Source organism: Palaemon carinicauda, chromosome 36 (genome assembly GCF_036898095.1).
Source record: "Palaemon carinicauda isolate YSFRI2023 chromosome 36, ASM3689809v2, whole genome shotgun sequence".
Taxonomy (NCBI): Eukaryota; Metazoa; Arthropoda; class Malacostraca; order Decapoda; family Palaemonidae; genus Palaemon; species Palaemon carinicauda.
This window is the reverse complement of record NC_090760.1, coordinates 36,889,645-36,911,076: the sequence shown is the minus strand read 5'-3', so window position 1 is coordinate 36,911,076 and position 21,432 is coordinate 36,889,645. Positions and strand designations below refer to the sequence as shown.

At 47.1% G+C, this 21,432-nt stretch overlaps 1 protein-coding gene across 3 annotated transcripts in view; it reads left to right on the top strand.

Moving 5' to 3' along the window:
• The window catches only part of LOC137628815 (zinc finger protein OZF-like), a 254,538-nt gene that overhangs the window by 98,426 nt on the left and 134,680 nt on the right, over window positions 1–21,432 (top strand). The window lies entirely within an intron of this gene.

The window sequence follows — 21,432 nt, the reverse complement described above, 5'->3', positions numbered from 1 at the left end:
AAACTTTTTAAATGTAATATTTTATGAAAGAATTTCTTTGATAGTCTTCGTACTGTTTTCAAAGATGAACTAACGTTTAGTTTTTTTTTTTTATGCTACGCAGTTGTTGACGTTCAGGACGTTCAACATGCGCTCTATCGTTACGATAGAGAGAGAGTGTATCACGGTTTCACTTTGCAGTAAGAGTAAATCGATTCTGACGTTTTGTTCATTCTTTCTTAGCTTAAATGTTTTAAATTCTAATTTAAAGGAACTTTTTATTTGAAAAACCTTTCAGTTTTTTCCTTTAGTCAAATAACATGTTTTTTTGACGATATATAATTGGGCTCTTCTCTTAGGTGCGAAATCAAGAGAGAAAGAGAGAGAGAGATAGAGACGGAGGGAGAGAGAGGAGAGAAAACGTTCCGTTCAAGCGGGTAACGTTGTTCTCGTGTTACTCTCGTCCCTAGTCTCTGTACGGGGAGGAAGGATAAAACGTTTTTAGGTTTTTATTCTCGTCCCCAGGCTATGTGCGGTGAGAGATTGAAAACGTAGTTATATGAACTAGTGTTTAGTCTCTTTCCCAGCCACTGATTTTTCTTTTTATCTTAAAATATGTTTTCTATTTTTTGCTGGTATTATGAGCTTGCATTATACGACTTTTCGCAATTACTACCTTTTAATGAAGGGTAGAATTGCGTGTTTCAGGTAGAAATAAGTGCAAAACAGAAAATCGAAGTGATAAAGTGATATGCGCAAAAGTGTTACAGTGTTGCGTCCGAGGCGCAAAGTGTTACAGTGTTGCGTCCGAGGGTTCGTCTGTTCCTGCCTGTCGTTCACCTAGTCCGGGACCTCTTGCAAGCTCCCAAGCCCAGGGGAGAAGTAATGTCAAACGACTTATGGGTTCGAGAGGCCTTGACCAACGAACAGACGTTTTTCCCTCTATGGTATCGGGTGTTTCTTACCAAGATCTCCCCTACCATAAGACGAGAGAGACGTTGTTTCTCCTCGCCATCCGTAGGCTTTTCGCATAAGAAACCTGTCACAAGGTTTCGAAGCCCTTAAGCGAAAGTCAGTCCTTTCAGGACAGGTCCAGCGTCCTGGTTACAGCCATTAGGACAGCTCTGACCCTATGCAGTCATCGGATAACTGCTCGCCGCCTAACAAAAGCGTAACACAGACTCCGAAAGTCTTTTTTTGTAGGCAAAGTGTTGCGGTCACAGACGTTACCCTCGTCTATTACCACAACCATTTCCGTTGATCCTGAAGGGGTTGTATGGCAAACATGCAGTATATGCTTGCCTCCCTTATGGAAGACTATTCTGCCGATTAGTTCGTTGAGTCTAGCCGTTTATCTCATCGATATCCTGGCTTTCAGCCAACCTAACGTTCCTTTGTGCTTACTGTTGACGTTGGCGTAGCTTAGTCACGTCAGTCAGGTTGTTTAGAACCACACTCGATGCGGTCTCGTGTGGTTTTTCAGCCGCATTTGGACGTTAGGCCACTGGCTGATGCTCCTGTTGACGTTCTAGACGTTCACTAACAATCGGAGTTAACTTGTTTTGACGCTGTGCGTCAACCTCCGCATTCTAGAGTTGTTTTGACTGCTCAGTCTAGGCAGTCAAAGCAGTCTCGAGTGGACGCTGTACGTCCTCACGCACCTGTTGTGGTTGACAGTTCAGTTGTTGACAGTTCACAGACTGTCAAGCAGTTACATGACGTTGCGTTCTGGTCCGCTACTAATGCACCAGTGAGAGACTCGGCTTTTATCGGACAAGGTTCCTGTAGATGAGGAAGTTGCTGTTCTCCCTCCTACTGATATTCCCTTGAGGACTCTGTCAGATGGAGAGGAGCCTTAAGCTGCTTAGCCTCCTATGGACTTTGATTAAATCATGATGATTTTTTTAAGGATCTTCGTCCGGATCTTGTAACTGCTGCTCCTCGTTCGCCTAAACGTCAGAGCTTACACTAGGCCTAGCTACTTCGAAGCCGTTGTTTTTAAGCTAGTGCTCTCTCGCTCTCCTAGAGAGCGTTACGTTGGCTAGGCGACTGGTTTTTCACCAGGAGGAGTTTGGGGGATACAGCCTTTGCTTTCCCTTCTTTTAAACTGGTTTATAGAGCGAGAGTCTGATATGACACGAGAGAAGTTCTCGGCTTGGGAGTTCATGCCTCTGCCCAGATAGACTTCTCAATTCTGGTAGACTCTCCCTGGCGCCTAGCCAGGAGACGCTCCAAGTTGTTTACAGGTCAACTTCTCAGAGGGATGGTAAACGGTTCCGCCTCAGTCGCTAACCCCGTCTGTTGCCACACCTGCTCCCGTAGACCCTAAATGGGCTTTGCTGCAAGACATGCAGTCCAAGCTTGCGTCCTTGATAGAGGACTTAAATGCGGAGAAGAACCTTCTGGCCAACAACCTTCCAACCGGTCGGTTGTGCGCCCTGTTAACGCTGAGGTAACCTACTCGCTTCTGCCAGTTGAGGTGGTTCCTCCACCGATGCGACCCAGTGTGGGTTGCCAGCCGCACGTTGACGTTAAGCAACGCTCGGAGGTGGTTGTTGACGTTCAGGACGTTCAACAACCAGCAGAGGTGACTTGTTGTGACGCAGTGCGTCAACCTCAGCAACCCGGTAGGGTGTTGACTGCACAACCCAGACGGTCTAGACAGTTTCGGGTTGACGCTGTGCTTCCTCGCGCACCCATGGTTGTTGACAGTTCACAGACTGTGCAGCAGTTCCATGATATTGCGTCCGGCTCCGTCACGCATCCACCAGTGCGACCGGATTCAGCGAGCCAGACGTTGCCCACTCCGTTGCCGTTTCCTCATCAGTTTCGGATGAGGAACCCTCTGATGAGGACGTTGCTGAACAACAACACGATCAGCCCCCAGCCCTGCTATCCATCCAGAAGATGCTGAAGAAGGAACGCTGCTCAGTCAGGCTGTGGATGAGTCTGGTAGGGACGCTGTCATCCGTGGATCAATTTGTGTCACTAGGAAGACTACACCTCCGTCCTCTTCTATACCATCTAGCTTTTCACTGGAAAAAGGACAAGACGCTAGAAGCGGTCTCGATCCCGGTTTCCGAAAAGATAAAGTCTTGTCTGACTTGGTGAAAGGACAATATCAACCTAAGAGAGGGTCTTCCCCTGACTGTTCAGACTCCCAACCACGTTCTCTTCTCGGACGCATCGGACGTAGGCTGGGGTGCGACATTAGACGGTCGGGAATGCTCGGGAATATGGAACTCGAGTCAAAGGACAATGCATTTCAACTGCAAGGAGCTACTGGCAGTACGTCTGGCCTGGAAAAGCTTCAGGTCTCTCCTTCAAGGCAAAGTGGTGGAGGTGAACTCGGACAACACCACGGCTTTGGCGTACATCTCCAAGCAAGGAGGGACCTACTCTCTGACGTTGTACGAGATCGCAAGGGACCTCCTCACCTGGTCAAAGGTCTAGACATATCACTAGTAACGAGGTTCATCCAAGGCAACTTGAATGTCATGGCAGATTGTCTCAGTCGGAAGGGACAAATAATTCCAACAGAATGGACCCTCCACAAGGATGTATGCAAGAGACTTTGGGCCACCTGGGGCCAGCCAACCATAGATCTCTTCGCAACCTCGATGACCAAGAGGCTCCCAATATTTTGCTCACCAATCCCGGACCCAGCAGCAGTTCATATAGATGCCTTTCTCCTAGATTGGTCACATCTAGATCTATATGCATTCCCTCCGTTCAAGATTGTCAACAAGGTACTGCAGAAGTTCGCCTCTCACGAAGGGACAAGGTTGACGCTAGTTGCTTCCCTCTGGCCCGCGAGAGAATGGTTCACCGAGGTACTTCGATGGCTAGTAGACGTGTCCAGAACACTTCCCCTAAGGGTGGACCTTCTACGTCAGCCACACGTAAAGAAGGTACAGCAAGGCCTCCACGCTCTTCGTCTGACTGCCTTCAGACTATCGAAAGACTCTCGAGAGCTAGAGGCTTTTCGAAGGAGGCAGCCAGAGCGATTGCTAGAGCAAGGAGAACATCCACCCTTAGAGTCTACCAATCGAAGTGGGAAATCTTCCGAAACTGGTGCAAGTCAGTATCCGTATCCTCGACAAGTACCTCTGTAACTCAAATAGCTGACTTCCTCTTATATCTGAGGAAAGAACGATCTCTTTCAGCTCCCACTATCAAGGGTTACAGAAGCATGTTGGCATCAGTCGTCCGTCACAGAGGCTTAGATCTTTCCAACAATAAAGATCTAAAGGACCTCCTTAAGTCTTTTGAGACCACGAAGGAGCGTCGTTTGGTTACACCTGGTTGGAATTTAGACGTGGTACTAAGATTCCTTATGTCAGACAGGTTCGAACCGCTACAATCAGCCTCCCTGAAAGATCTCACCTTTAAGACTCTTTTCCTGGTATGCTTAGCCACAGCTAAAAGAGTCAGTGAGATTCATGCCTTCAGCAAGAACATCGGATTCTCATCTGAAACGGCTACATGTTCTCTACAACTTGGTTTTCTAGCCAAAAACGAGCTGCCTTCTCGACCTTGGCCAAAATCGTTCGATATTCCAAACTTATCGTATGGTTGGAAATGAACTAGAAAGAGTCTTATGCCCTGTAAGAGCTCTTAAGTTCTATTTAAAACGAACTACAGTAAACCTTTACGAGGCCCGTCTGAAGCTTTATGGTGTTCAGTTAAGAAACCATCTTTGCCTATGTCAAAGAATGCTTTATCCTATTTTATCAGACTGTTAATACGAGAAGCTCATTCCCATCTGAATGAGGAAGACCAAGCTTTGCTGAAGGTAAGGACACACGAAGTTAGAGCTGTCGCAACTTCCGTGGCCTTTAAACAAAATAGATCTCTGCAAAGTATAATCGACGCAACCTATTGGAAAAGCAAGTCAGTGTTCGCGTCTTTTTATCTTAAGAATGTCCAGTCTCTTTACGAGAACTGCTACACTCTGGGACCATTCGTAGCAACGAGTGCAGTAGTGGGTGAGGGCTCAACCACTACAATTCCCTAATTCCATAACCTTTTTAATCTTTCTCTTGAAATGTTTTATTGTTGTTTTTGGGTTGTCCGGAAGGCTAAGAAGCCTTTCGCATCCTACTTGATTTGGCGGGTGGTCAAAGTCATTTCTTGAGAAGCGCCTAGATTAGAGGTTTTGATGAGGTCCTGTTGTATGGGTTGCAACCCTTGATACTTCAGCTCCTAGGGGTCGCTCAGCATCCTAAGAGGATCGCGAGGCTCCGTAAGGAAGACGTACTTAAAAAGGCAGAGTAATTGTTCAAGTCGACTTCCTTACCAGGTACTTATTTATTTTAAGTTTGTTATTTTGATAACTGCTAAAATGAAATAAAAAATCCTTAGCTCATAATAATGTAAACATTTATTGCTGGTCTCTACCCACCCCCCTGGGTGTGAATCAGCTTATATAATCACCGGCTAAGTTAAATATTGAAAAATTTTATTTTTATAATAAAATAAATTTTTGAATATACTTACCCGGTGATTATATATTAAAGGACCCTCCCTTCCTCCCCAATAGAGACGCAGTGGACCGAGGAGAAAATTGAGTTCTTTGTTTACATTGAGTACTGAGTACCTGCACGACAGATGGCGCTGTTGAAGTACACCCCCTACCTGCATAGCGATCGCTGGCGGATTTTTAACGTAGAGTTTTCTGTCGAGCAACAGAGTTGCAGCTTATATAATCACCGGGTAAGTATATTCAAAAATTTATTTTATTATAAAAATAACATTTTTCCTAACTATAAAAACCTTAGCTATTTAATCACACTTGCCCGCCAGCCCTATCCCCCTTGAAGTCCTACCTCCAAGCAAACTGAGGTCAAGCACAGGTGTGTGTGAGAGGGGGGGTGAGGGGTAAGCAGGCTACCCTCCCTATCCCCTGCTAACTAGCGGTGGGGTAGTAAACCCTCGTTAAAATTCTAATGGCTCGTCATTTCAGCTACGGCGAAAGTAATAACCCCTATTAAATAGCTAAGGTTTGTATAGTTAGGAAAAATACAAATTATCTACGAATTTGTCATTTTGGAGGACTCAGTCTGGAACATATAGGAGAGCTCGCTCGCAGACACCATCAAGACCAGGATCATCTTCGAGGCAGTCGTCCAGTTTTAGACCATACTCCAATGGTAGGCCATTTTCAAATGGAAGATCATCTTCTAATAGTAGGCCTGTGTCAAATGATTGGAAACAGCAGCAAAATTTGACTGAAAGAGTGATTATGGTCGAAGAAAATGTAGCAAAAATCTTGGAAAAGATTGAAGAAATGTTGAAGAAAGGAAAGAATGTGAATTTTGTAAGTATGGAAGAAGTATTTGAGATCATTGATGTAGATATCAGCGATGTAATGTTTGCTAAAGAAGTTACTGAAGTAGGAGCTCTGATTTTGGATACTGGTTGTCTAAATAGCTTAGTTGGAAAAAGTTGGTTAGAAAAATATCTGAAGAAGAATGGTATTAATAAAGAAAATTTGCAAAAAAGGAGATGTTTCCAAAAATTCAGATTTGGTCCAAGTAGAATATAGGAAAGTTAGGAAATTATAGAAATACCAATAACAATAAAGGAATCTGAAAAATCTGATACTTTCAGAAGGATTTTGCTCGGAGCTTTTGTGCTGGATGCTGAAAATGTGCCATTGTTGTGTGGTAGAAATACTATGAAGAAATGGAAAATGGATCTAAGTACAGTATGCATAGAGATAAAGTGACAATCAACGTCGACACAACCCGTGAGTTCGAATGTATGTATACTGCAGGAGGTCATATGGTTCTTCAGCTGTATGAGGATAGAGCATTTTGGCCCACAGACGCCACTGTTTGTTCCGTAACTGACATACAAACCACACTATTTAATAGGGGTATTACTTTCGGCGTAGCAGAAATGACGAGCCATTAAAATTTAACAAGGGTTTACTACCCACACCGCTAGTTAGCCGGGGTAGGGGAGGGTAGCTTGCTTCCCCCCCCCTCACACTCACCTGTGCTTGAGCTCACTTTGCTCTCGGCTCGGATGGTAGACGGACGTGTCCTCTCTCATCCTCGCCTCTCTCTTGGCAGCCATTAATGCTTTTTTGCCTTTTCTTCGACAGGTTTGTGTGTGAAGGTGGCCTCTACGATTTTGCGCACCTGTCCTGGATTACCCGACCGCCCCTGCGGAACATTCATGTCGGCGGTCGAGACAGACCCTCACACCCTTTGTCCTTACTGTAGAGGTCAACGGTGTGAAAGTAATAACAAGTGTGGTGAGTGTAGGGAGTGGTCTACCTCCCAGTGGGAGAGGTTTTCTCGGCGACGTAAGAAGAAGTCCAGGTGGGATCTTTCTCCTTCGAAGGTTTCTTTGAAAGGAGAAAAACCCAAGGACTCTTTTTCCGTTGCCCAAACCTCCTCCGAAGCTCCCACTCGAGCGGTCTCTTTCGAGAGATCGTCGAGTGTTAGCGTAGACCATGGTTCTGTTTTCCAAACTCGGGGTTCGAGAGATGGCGTTGCCTCCCTTAGTGAGGCAGCTCCACCTGTCCCTCCGGGGAGGATGTGTCATAAACCAATCTTTTTCAGCTTTGATCTTCCTTGGGGCTCGAGGGTTCGCCCTCCAAGGAAGCATTACTTGACTACATCCGATTGGGTACCGCTATCAAGCAATCGCTGACTTTGGCAAAGGTTGATCCTCTGTCAATTGTCGAAGTTGTGGTGTCAGAGGTATCCAATGTGGTATCTCCTAATACCTCTGCCTCTTCACATCCCGCAGTAGCTGAAGGCTTAGTTTCTCCCGTTCCTGCTCAACCAATGAGGGAGAAACTAAGTCCAACAGTCTCTCCTGCTGGTGTTTCTCCCCTTCGGGGGAGTTCACTTACAGACTCCTCTTCGGAGGACTGAAGAAGGTCAGCTTGCTAATCCAACGGTCCCCAGAGGGCGCATCCGTCGCAAGGATAGCCTTCTTCTTCGTCAGAGAAGGCCTTCCTTCACCTGTGGTGAGGAGGCGCCTCTTTGGTTCATCATCTCCGTTGCAGTCCGCCGCAGAGGAGCCTCGTCAGCGTTCACCGACTGTTCCTGCTATGGTCCTGGACCTCTCAGCGGATCGTTCCCGATCCCCCTCGGTGGAAGGTCGTCCTTTCAAAGGACACGTTGACATTCCACTCGATAGACCTGCTGACCTGCCGTCAACGTTCCTGAGAGCTGATGCGTGCTACTCGCCTACAAAACCTGACTTACATGCTCGTCAGACATCGAACCCTGTTACGTGGCATCAAGGGCGTATGCGCCATCACGCGTATACATCCTTTACGCACCATGATGGACATGATCGGCAACGTTCTCCTGCGCGCCAGGCTTTGTCTTAGGTAGCGCGCTAGCGCTCACCTGCGCGCCAGCAACCTCCTGCGCGCCAGCAACCTCCTGCGCGCCAGCGCTCTCCTACGCGTCAGCGCTCTCCAACTTGTCAGCGCACCGCCAACGCTCCAGCGCTCTCCTGCGCGCCAGCTCCCACGCACAGCGATCTCTCCTGCACGCCCACGATCTTCGGATCTGGGCGCTGTCGGGAAGTCAAAGACTTCTCTTATGCGCCACGCTCGCCAACGCGCCAATTGCTGTTTCCAGCGCTCCAGCGCTCACCATCGAGGATACGCACGCGTTTCCTGCGTGCCAGCAACCTCCTGCGCGCCAGCGCTCTCCTACGCGTCAGCGCTCTCCAACTCGTCAGCGCACCGCCAACGCTCCAGCGCTCTCCTGCGCGCCAGCTCCAACGCACAGCGATCTCTCCTGCACGCCCACGATCTTTGGATCTGGGCGCTGTCGGGAAGTCAAAGACTTCTCTTATGCGCCACGCTCGCCAACGCGCCAATTGCTGTTTCCAGCGCTCCAGCGCTCACCATCGAAGATACGCGCGCGTTTCCTGCGTGCCAGCAACCTCCTGCGCGCCAGCGCTCTCCTACGCGTCAGCGCTCTCCAACTCGTCAGCGCATCGCCAACGCTCCAGCGCTCTCCTGTGCGCCAGCTCCCACGCACAGCGATCTCTCCTGCACGCCCACGATCTTTGGATCTGGGCGCTGTCGGGAAGTCAAAGACTTCTCTTATGCGCCACGCTCGCCAACGCGCCAATTTCTGTTTCCAGTGCTCCAGCGCTCACCATCGAGGATACGTGCTTTTCCTGCGCGCCCGCGCCCATTCTCTCCTACAGTTGCGCGCCAGCATACTGACGCGCGCCCACACGCACAGGCTCCAACTGCGCGCCAGGGGTATCTCTCCTGTGCGCGCGTGCCCTACGACATCTACTGGGGCGCGCGAACTTTCGCTCGCACGCCCGCGTGTTCAACGACCTGATCCTGCGCGTGCGCGCAATCAGTGTCCTGCGCGCTCTCCTGTGTATCCACAGTCTCGCGTGCGTGCTCCTACGCGCCACCACTCTCCTGCGTGCCCGCGCGCGCGCCATCAGTCTCCCGCGCGCGCGCCATCAGTCTCCCGCGCGCGCGCTCCAGCAGTCTCTCGCGCGCGACCCCTGGTATTCTCCATCACGCGAGCACCATTACGCGCCCCCGCGCGAGCGTCAATACCCTACCGCGCGCGAGGCTGCTGGACAACGCATCGCAAGGTTACCATCGCCGCATTCCCCTCCTCGCAAGCGCATAACAGCGCGCACTGCGCGGAAGGGAAGAGTCCAGAAAAGTCCAGGATCTCTTCTTCTTTTCAGGCAAACCCCTCTATGGAGACTCCTCCCAGAGATCCGTCGATCCCTGTTCCTCCAGAGGGAGTGTCTGACAGCGCTGCTGTCAGTCAACAGCCATGGTTCGGTCTGCTAATCAGAGCAGTTATGCAGGCTTTCAAGCCTGTTCTCTCTGAGTTGGGGAACAGATCCTTGGCTGTCTCTACCCCTCTGAAGAGAAAAAGAGGAGTTCCGGACGCGGTGACTTCTCCGAGAGCTAAGTTGACTTCTCGCAGGACTTCGAGGCAGGTTCCTTTACCCCCCAAACTTTTTCTCCTTCCCTGTCGGACGAGGACTTACCGTCCTCAGGGGAGTCATGTGAGGTGGGACGTTCCCCCATCGCACCAATGAGGGAAACCCCACCTCACGTTGAAGAGTCTTCCCGGGTAGGGGCTGAAAAGAACCTGCCACCGTCTATGTAGAGTGCTACATCCTTCCCAGGAAGGAGTCGAAGGACTCGAAGACGGTACCAAAATCCTTGACAAGACTTAGGACGTAGCCAGCTAGCCACTCGGGAATGTCCGCCAATCTCCCCTCGAAGAGCCTTTGGGGACAGGAGACTTTGCTGCAAGTCCAACATCCAGAGGAGAACTACAAGAGTCAGAGCATGCATTTTGGCAGGTGCTGACTCTTATGAGGGCTCTCAATGGGTTTGCCGACCCAGAGATCCCCCCTTGAGAGGGCAAAGACACGGTCTTGGACCGCGTATTTGGCACTCAAAAACTTTCTAAGGCCAGTGCGGCTCTGCCTTGGTCTCAGGGGGTTAAGAGTACCAGGGACAAGATCGCTGTACAGCTCTCCGAGTTGTCCTACAACCGTTCCAGTGGCAGCAACAAGCTTCTCCCACCTCCTTGCGTACAGCAAAAGAGGTACTTCGAGATCTTGGAGAAGCCTTGTTTAGCTCTTCCTCTCCATCATTCGTTGGAAGAGCTTACCAGGGGAGTCCCTCTTGAGAGACTTTCCAACCGGCAGGTCTTGTTCTCGGCACCTGAGATCATTAAGCAGGAGAAGATTGCGAAGTGTGCTATGCAAGCCACGAAGGGACCTTAGGTATCCTGATACACTCTGAGGACTTCTCTAAAGAACGTACCAGGAAAGCTATGGAGACGTTCCTCCTCTCAAGCACTCGCACGATCGAGCTTCTGGCTCACCAAGTCTCGAACTTGAGGGCAAACACTATCCTGAAACGTCGGGATGCGGTGGCTGAGAGGTTCCATCAGAAGGTCCCTAGCACCGAGATAAATAGGCTCAGGTATTCTTCCTTAGAAGGAACGAATTTGTTTGAGCCTAAGGATATGGAACAGGCACTGAGAGGTGGAGGAAGTCCCACCAAGACTCCCTCCTGCATAGGGCTATGACATCCAAGCCGTATAAGCATCCAGCACCCCAGCAGTCCCGTCCGACCAAGACCACAAAACCAACGGCAGCAGCGAAGACAGTGGTGTCTAAGCAGGCAAAAAGTCCTCCAGAGGAGGTAAGAATCCTAGAGGTAGCAGCCGAGGCCACAAACGCTAGGATTGGAAGTCCCCCTGCAAGTCCACCAGTGGGGGGATGCCTACAAAGTTGCGCAGACAGGTGGCAGCAACTCGGGGCCGATTCCTGGACGATTTCCGTAATCAGTCAGGGATATGGCGTCCCGTTCACATCTCTACCTCCCCTGACGATGAATCCAGTGTCATTGAGCTCCCTTGCCATGGGATCAGCAAAGGGGCAAGCCCTTCGGGCAGAAGTCCAGACCCTGTCGAAGAAGGGCGCTCTCCAAGAGGTCCTCGACGGATCCCGAGGCTTCTTCAGTCGACTCTTTCTTGTAAGGAAGGCGTCTGGAGGCTGGAGACCAGTCATCGACCTCTCGGCTCTGCACAAGTTTGTCAAACAAACTCTGTTCAGCATGGAGACTGCAGACACGGTCAGACTAGCAGTGAGACCGCAAGACTTCATGTGTACACTGGATCTGAAGGACGCGTACTTCCAGATTCAGCCTAGACAGCAAGGAGTACCAGTTGAAGGTGCTGTGTTTCGGTTTCTCCACACCACCGCAGGTTTTCACCAGAGTGTTCACCCTAATATCTTTGTGGGCACACAGGATCGGCATCCGTCTCCTCCGTTATCTGGACGACTGGCTTATCTGGACGACTGGCTGATCCTAGCAGACTCGGTGTCATCCCTTCTTCAACACTGGGACAAACTTGTGGGACTTTGCCAGGATCTGGGTATCATGGTAAATCTCGAGAAGTCCTCTCTGCTTCCCACTCAAAGACTGGTATATCTAGGCATAGTTATAGACACCAACCTCCACAAAGCCTTCCCATCTGACGATAGGATAGCAAGGCTGAGGAAGGTCGCAAGCCCTTTTCTCAGACGAGAACTTCCAGCCCAATCGTAGTTACGTCTCCTCTGTCACCTTTCTTCTTTAGCTCGTCTAGTTCCCAACGGTTGTCTCAGGATGAGATCCCTCCAGTGGCGACTCAAGTCCCGATGGAATCAAGGTTACGATTCCCCGGGCATCATGATCCCTATGGGACCTACGGAACGGACAGACCTCCAGTGGTGGGTGACGGACGAGAAGATACGAAGAGGAGTGGATCTTCTCGGCCTCTCCCCAGATTAGATGCCGTTTTCGGACGCCTCAAAGAAAGGGTGGGGGTCCCACGTACTGCACCACACAACCTCAGGCCTGTTTTCAGAATCAGAAAAGTGCTTCCATATAAATCTTCTAGAGATGAAGGCCGTCTTTCTGGCCCTTCAACAGTTTCAACAGTTCCTGGCGGGCACTGTGTGGTGGTGATGAGGGACAACACCACAGTACAGTAGTGGCTTACATCAACAAGCAGGGAGGTACCTTTTCAGAGCAGCTATCCCATCTTGCAGTAGAGATACTGATGTGGACCAAAGTCCACTCGATTCCACTATCGGCACGTTTCATTCCAGGCAAGAGGAATGTGCTCGCCGACAATCTGAGCAGAGCGTGTCAGATAGTGAGTACAGAGTGGTCTTTGGATCATTTAGTAGCCAACAAAGTCCTGACTTTGTGGGGTTCTCCGACTGTGGATCTGTTTGCAACAGCCCTGAACTTCAAGCTTCCGCTGTACTGCTCCCAAGTCCCAGACCCCAAGGCTCTCTGGCAAGATGCCTTCCAACAACGGTGGGACAACATCGACGTTTACGCCTTTCCCCCATTCTATCTGAGGAGGAGGGTACTCAACAAGACCAGAACATCGGTCAATCTTTCGATGACCCTCATAGCTCCGCTATGGCATCAAGCGGAATGGTTTCTGGACCTTCTGCTGCAACTCCTAACGGAGCTACCGAGACAGCTCCCTCTACGGCACAATCTACTCAGACAACCACATGCCAACATCTTCCACAAAGCCGTAGCTTCGCTACGACTTCACGCCTGGAGACTATCCAGTATATCCTATCTCAGAGAATATTTTTGCAACAAGTTGTGACTAGGATGTGTGGATACCTGCGTAAGTCATCAGCAGCAGTCTACCTGGCAAAGTGGAAAGTATTCTGTGGTTGGTGTCGTGGAAGGGGTATCTCTCCACTCGATGCCACTATTCCAGCAATAGAGAAGTTCCTCGTGTTTTTGCGTGAAGAATTGGCCTTTCAGTCTCGGCAGAGAAAGGCTATCGCTCAGCCTTAAGTCTAGCCTTCAGACTGAAAGGAATGGACATTTCTTTTTCGCTGGAACTTTCCCTACTCATACGAAGTTATGAACTTACCTGCCCTCAGTTGGAAGTGAGACCTCCTCCATGGAACGTGGTTCGAGTTCTCAGGTCTCTTAAGAGACCTCCCTATTAACCATTACGCCAGGCTTCAGATCGCCACCTAACCTGGAAGACGGTGTTCCTACTAGCTTTGGCTTCGGCCAAGCGTGTTAGCGAACTTCATGTCTTTCGTATGACATCGCCCATTTAAGGGGATGGGGGAGGTAATGTTCAGATTCGTCCCTGAGTTCATTGCTAAGACTCAGAATCCTGGAGTAGCGGATCCTTGATTCAACTCCTTCCGGATTTCTAGTCTCCGTTCTGTAACAAAGGACCCAGACCATCTCCTACTAGGCCCAGTAAGGAGTTTGAGGCTATATCTTAAAAGAACAGCTGCAGTTCGTCCTCATGTGCCAGCCTTATTCGTTAGCACAGGGAGGACTAAGAGGAGGGTCACCAAGAACACCATCTCGGCATGGATTCGTAGGGTGATTCATCTGTCCCTGAATCCAGATCCTCCTCTGTCACATCGCCCCAGAGCACATGATATCAGGGGCGTAGCTACGTCCTTGGCCTTCAAAAAGAATTTTTCAGTGATGCAGGTCCTTCAAGCTGGGGTGTGGAAGCGTCAGACAACCTTCACACCTCACTACCTGCAAGACGTGACCCACAGGAGGCTCGATACGTTCTCTATCGGCCCTGTGGTGGCTGCACAACAGCTGGTTTAAAACTTCAAGCTCCTTATTGGACAAGTAGCAGAAGGTTGAGGGTATTGTTACCCAGTTTTAGTCTGCATGAATGAAAAGGTTTGACTGGCCCTTATTCTTTGCTTCATCATCCCCTCTCTTGGGGAAAGCAGCATCCTGGGTTCTCTGCATAGCTGACCTCAAACTACTGCAGGTAAACCATGTTTCCTTTTGTTCCTAGTATTAAGTTAATACTGTCATGTCCCCATACCCTGACAAGGTGGTATTGGGAGAGTCCTAGTCTACAAGTTTCCATCTAAAGAACTTCAGATCAACTTCCTAGGACGAGTCACACTTTGATATGCCTTCACACACAGCTTGCATATGCCGCAGTTCTTGCGTAGCAAGGTTGTAGCGAGGTACAGGGACTCCTTATTTCTTGGGTGCTGACACACTCAAATAACGAGACCCCGGGCAAAGCCAAAAAGCCAGTACTGGCTGGGACATCCACCCTTCCTAATGGGTGAGTCACCCCTATTAAATAGCGGGGTTTGTATGTCAGTTACGGAACAAATGACAAATTCGTAGATAATTTGTATTTTTCCTAACTATACAAACCTTAGCTATTTAATCAAACTTGCCCGCCAGCCCTATCCCCCTTGAAGTCCTACCTCCAAGCAAAGTGAGCTCAAGCACAGGTGTGTGTGAGGGGGGGAGGGGTAGCAAGCTACCGTCCCCTACCCCCGCTAACTAGTGATGTGGGTAGTAAACCCGCGTTAAATTTTAATGGCTCGTCATTTCAGCTACACCTAAAGTTTTACCCCTATCAAATAGCTAAGGTTTCTATAGTTAGGAAAAATACAAATTATCTACGAATTTGTCATATTTTACTTGAAGAAGGAAGTAGATGTAGAGAGTTATGAGAAGGTGAAGAAGATTCATGAAGTAACCAACTTCAAGAATGAAAAATCAACTACTTCATGCATATAGGAATGCCGGAAAACTTAATGAGAAAATGCGAGAAGCAATAAAAGAAGTGTGTGAAAACTGCAATATATGTAAAAAATGCAAGAGATCCCAGGGCACTCCTAAAGTTGCATTACCAATAGTTTCTGATTTTAATGAGATTGTAACCATGGACTTAAAACAATATGGAGAGACTTATGTATTATGGATGATCTGTTCCTTCACCAAATTTATTCAAGGAGCTGTTTTGAAGGATAAAACTGCCGAGTCAGTGGTTGAATCTCTCAACACAGCATGGAACTGGAAGTTTGGGTTCCCTTCTCAAGGATACTGGGCAGATAACGGACCAGAGTTTAAGAACCACGAAGTTAAAGAGTTTGCTTCAAAACTAGGTTTTGAAGTAAAATTTGGTCCAAATTACTCACTCTGGAGCAATGGAATAAACGAACGTAACCATTATTCTGCAGATATGACGGTGAAGAAAATTCAAGAGGCAGATAAGAAAATTGATTTAAAGAAGTCTGTAGAGATGGCTGCTTGGACTCATAATACAAACACCAGTATTTTAGGATATAACCCTATGCAGTTGGTGACAGGAAAGGCTGTAACAATATCTGGAATTTCTACAGGAAATGTCGCCACTGAGTCGATGTTTGACAGTGAGAATGTGAAGTTGATGATCGAGAGACATCACATGATCACCAAGAAATTTAGGGAAGCTGAATATTCTTCAAAGCTGAAAAGGGCTTCACAACAGCAAAACAATAAATTTAATAACATTATTTACAAAGAGGGGGATATGGTATTTTACCAAGATAAAATGAAAAAAGCCTAGTGTGGTCCAGTAAAGGTTTTCACACACAGAGGAAGAGATGTTTACATTTGGGCGAATGGCGATTTAAAGAAAGTAGCCAGTTGCAAAGTAGAATTTTGCTCCCAAAGAAATATTCCTTTGGAAATTTCAAGAGAAGTAAACAACGAAGCAAAAGCAATGGACTCCACTCCTAAAATGGCAGGAGAAGAGAAAATATCAGTGGATCCTCCAGCCAGTAATCTAAGAATGAAGACAAGATCTCAAGATAATAAAGAGGAGACTGAGAAGGATTTCATTGGAGCATTCTGGTTGACTTCAGAAAAAAACGAGTGTTTTTGTGAGGAAATAACAAGTTATGTAGTGGAATTACCTGTTAAATATCACAAGATGCCAGAAGTGTTAGAAGCAAAGAAGAAAGAATATGAAAATTTGTTACATTTTGACACTTTTGAAGAAGTGGAAGATGTAGGGCAAGAAAAGATAGGCAGCAGATGGGTGATCACGAAAAAGGAGAAGCATGTCGGACAAAAAACTGATTACAAAGGGAGAATTGTCGCCAAGGGATTTCATGAAAAAGAAAAACCCCAAGCTGATTCACCAACAGCTATGCATGAAATCATGAAAGTGTTCTTGTCCTTGGCTGCAAATGAGAATTTTGAGCTTCAGTCTATTGACATCAAAGCAGCATTTTTACAGTCAAACATACCTAACAGGAATGTATTTGTAGAACCTCCTAAGGATTTAAAAAAAGAAAACATTATTTGGAAACTCAGAAAACCATTATATGGATTGGATGATGCCAGTAGAAAATTTTGGCTGAAAGTTCAGCAGATTTTCAAGGAAGAAGGTCTGAAGACTGTGAGTGGAGATGAGGCTTACTACTATCAGCAGAGTGAAGGAAATCTGATTGGTATGATACTTACTCATGTAGATGATTTTTCGATAGCTGGTACAAAAGGATTTGTAAAAAAAGTAACAGACTTGTGTAAAGAAAAAATACAAGTTTCAAAGATAGAAAAGAATAAATTTCGGTTCACAGGGATAGATGTCATCAAAACAAAAACTGGAATAACAATCTCAATGGATGATTATGCGAGGAGTCTTGAGAAAGTGGAAGATATCAGGAAAGGAAAAGCTGGTGAACCTTTGACTAGTCAGGAACTGAAAGTATTTCACAAGTATGTAGGAAAGTTTAGCTGGTTAGCAGCCAATACAAGACCTGAACTTTCTATCACAGCATTGTACATGTCCAAGAAAAATAGTAGTGCTACATTGAAAGATCTTAAAAAACGGATTTTTGAGTGAAGCGAAAAATCTATTTTTGGATGAGGTAGCCATGTTGTCCTGATGGAAGTTCCTTCAATAGTAGCTTCCTAGGTATATTTGACTACAGTGATATATCCCAGAGAATTTACCAAAGGTATCCAGAATTCTAACTCCTGGAGCGAATATCCCTTAAAATTTTAAAAAGGGATATCGCGTAATATCAGAGGACGTATTCTTGACACGTCTCATAGCTATCTACACCCCTAATAGCGCTTTCGCTTCGAAGGAAAAAATGGCAAGAATAAAGGAGAGTCATTAAAGAAGCGACGCTTCTACCGTACTGTAAATAGTGCGCCAAATCGCCACCGCGCGGCGCCACCAATCCATTCTTTGTAGCTTTGTAGGTGTTGCAGATACAGTACCATAAGGAGGGATTCATTATCCTTTTGTCAAAAAGAGGGTGGGTCCATCAGGACGACATGGCTACCTCACCCAAAAATAGATTTTTCGCTTCGCTCAAAATCCGTTTTTTGGGCTTAGGCCATGTCGTCGTGATGGAAGTTTACCAGAGCATTAATGTATCTCTGGATTTTCAATAGTGCCGTTTATCTCGAGATAAATTTTTCCTTTCGGTCTTCTAGACCTAGAGACACCTGATGTTACCGTTATACATCAATCAGCTGATCATGAAATATGTCAGTGCTTCCTGCCCCCTACAGGGAAGAGTCTGGGCAGACTCAAGGAAAAAACCCGAGGATTGTGAGTTCAAGGAAACAATCTAGCAAACAGTTTGTATATTAGTGTCATCATCTACGTAAAGCGTAGTTTGTACTTGGATGGTATTGATCTGTGCAGGTTACTGGTACCTCCCGGGTCTGTTGTTAAAGAGACAGACAGGTGTAGGAAACCTTAAACAGTAAAATGAACAGTCTAGTACAATCAGTTCTTACCTGTTTGCTTGGAACAGTAGTAATCTTAGTTCCCAATATTTTCTTAAATATTAAAAGAATCAAGGATGCTCTGACTTATTCTCAAACTAGAATGTTTGAGGCGAAAGAGACGCAAAGATTCCTATTGTTTATTACAATAAAATTAGAAATCATAGTTGTATTCAATTACATATTATACTGAACAATTCTGCATAGAAGCATAAACAGTAATAACAGAAATAAAAATCAGTCTCACCTGAAAAGGAAACACCAGCCACTCTATGGGAAATATAAGAATTTCACTATGTATTCTGTTGATACTAGGAACACTGTGCATATAGGTATGCCTGGCACTTGTGTTAGTCTGTTATGCTTAAAGTCACCCGTGTGAATAGAACAGTCTATAGTGTCATCACTAAACACAATACTCAACATGATATGCTTTGAGAGTCTATCATGTACACCCTTCACTAAAATTCCCAAATAGTGCACTGTTCTTCGCAGTAATCAAGCGGCAGGTTTTATTACACTGCTTGCCGCCACCACATGAAATTTTATTTCTTTTAATTGCTTCGCGTAGTGTTTGAAGAAAACTCTGGACGACTTCCATCCAGTATAAGCACGAAGGCTTTCAAACAACATTGTCTGAAAGAAATTCAGAGACGAGGCAACTTTTCTCGGATCATGACCTGCGGGTGTACTGTCTGGATCCGGTCTGCGTATAAAATAGGTGATTTTCGCCCTTAACTGTTTTAAGGATAACGTTGAACCGGAAGTCTCTCCCCTGAAAAGCTGACCTCCCTTAAAGTCTGAAGTTCTATGAAGATAGACCTTTAGGCATTCCACTGGGTAGAGGGATGCTTCTTCCTTCAGAGGGCAGATTCTCCAGGAACCCCATCTCTTAGTGGGCAGCTCGTTCTTGGGGAGAAACGTCGGGTCCGGAAAGAGGTTCAGTTCTCCGCTGTCTGTGAACTGAATGTGGCCTTCATCTCTCGAGAGGGCCACTATTTCGCTAACTCTGGCTCATGAGGCTAGTGCAAATAAGAATATCACCTTTTGAGTCAAGTCTTTCAGCGAGCAATCTTCATTGTTCAGGGTTGATGCTAAGTGAAGAACCTTATCAAAAGACCATGAAATGGGTTTTGGAGGAGCTGCGGGCCGAAGTTTAGTGCAGGCTTTAGGAATTTTGTTGAAGATCTCATTGGAAAAGTCTACCTGGAAGGTGTAAAGCATTGGTCTGGCTAGGGCAGATTTACATGTAGTAATCGTATTGGCTGTTAAACCTTGTTCATGAAGGTGTATGAAGAAGGACAAACAGAAATCCGTAGAAATCTCCTTAGGTTTCTTCGCCTTGACAAAGGCCACCCATTTCTTCCAGGAAGACTCATATTGTCTTCTTGTTGACTTTGACTTGTATTTTTCTAAGAAGTTAATACTGTCCCTAGAAATCCCAAACTGTTTCTTGACCGCTAAGGCGAGAAAATCATGAGATGAAGGTTCTGGGTTTTCTCTGATGAAGCTGCACTTTCTGAGTCAGAACTGGGTCCGGCAACGGGATCAGCTTCAGGCGTAGTTCCGTTACTAGAGGGAACCAGACACTGTTGGGCCACTTGTCGAGGACTTTCAGCAGAAGGTTGGTTGGAGGGAATAGGTAGATCTTGGTCCATCTGTTCCAATCTATGGACATTGCATCCATTGCTTCCGCTAAAGGATCCTCGTACGGGGCTACGTACCGGGGTAGCTTCTTGTTGTCACTCGTTGCGAAGAGGTCTATCTGCAGTCCTGGGACTTTGCGTAATATGAAAGAGAATGATCTTGCGTCTAGGAACAATTCTGACTCTATCGGGTTGATCCTGGATAGAGCGTCCGCTGTCACATTGCGGAACCCTTGAAGGTGGACTGCTGACAAGTGCCATCTCTTCTTCTCCGCTAGACGGAGGATGGCCAGTATCACTTGATTTATGTGAGGTGATCTCAAGCCCTGTCAGTTTAGGCATCTCATTATGACTTCGCTGTCTAGAACCAGACGGATGTGGATTGAGCAGCGGAGTTTCAGTTTCTTCAGAGAGAGAAAAACTGCCATGGCTTCCAGAAAATTGATGTGGAAGGTTTTGAAGAGGGGAGACCAGGTTCCTTGGACTTTCCGAAGATGAGAGTGACCTCCCCACCCTTCTTTTGAGGCATCCGTGTGAACGGTGACTGACGGTGGAGGTGGTTGCAAGGGTTCCTTGTTCTTTAGGTTCTTGGCCTCCGACCATGGCTTGAGTAGTGATTGCAGACGATTTGGTATTGGTCTTTGTAGATCTCTTCAAGCATTTGATGCGTATTTTTTCCAAACTCCTGATGCATCTCTTAACTGTGCTCTCAATACTGGATCTGTCACTGAGGCGAACTGGAGGGACCCCAACACTCTCTCCTTTTGCCTTCTTGATATCCTGGCGGATTGAAGTAGTCTTTTGACAGATCCTGCTATATCTTTGCTCTTCTTTGACGGAATAGAAAGGCAGTGTGACTGCAAGTCCCAGTGGACGCCCAGCCACTGAAACTTTTGAGCTGGAGATAGTCGAGATTTTTCCAAGTTGATCTTGAATCCTAAGTGTTCCAGAAACTGGATCACTTCCTTGGAGGCTTGCATGCACTCTTCCACGGATGCTACCCACACCAGCCAGTCGTCCAGGTAGGCTACCACCTGGATTCTCTTTAGGCATAGTTGATGAATGAATGCATTCGCAAGCTTGGTGAATACCCTTGGAGCTATGTTCAGACCGAAGGGCATGGCTCTGAAAACGTACTTTCTTTTTTGTACAGTAGTTTGAATCCCAGGTAGGGGGAAACTTGACGGCTGATTGGAACGTGCCAGTACGCATCCGTCATGTCTATGGAGACTGTGTATGCCCGTTTGGGCAAAAGGGACCTTATATGTTGAAGCGTCAGCATTTTGAACTTGTAGTTCACTATGAACTTGTTGAGTGGTGATAAGTCCAGAATGACTCTGAGCTTTTCCGAGTCCTTCTTCGGAACACAAAATAGCCTTCCTTGGAATCTGATGGACTTCGCCCTCCTTATAACTCTTTTGTTCAAGAGTTCCTGAACATATTCTTCCAGTATGGGGGTTGAGTGTTGGAAGAATTAAGGGAAGTTTGGTGGAGTTGAGCTTCAACTCCACCCTAGTCCGTTCTTGATTAGGCTGTGGGCCCAGGGATCGAAGGTCCAACGATCCCGGAAGAGGAAAAGTCTCCCTCCTACCGGTAGCATCTCACTTCGAGTGCTGGTTGGAGGATTTACCTCCTTGGTCACGTCCACCTTTGTTGCCCCTACCTCTGAAGGGGCGTCTAGAGGATCCTCGAAAGGAGCCTCGAGACTTCGGC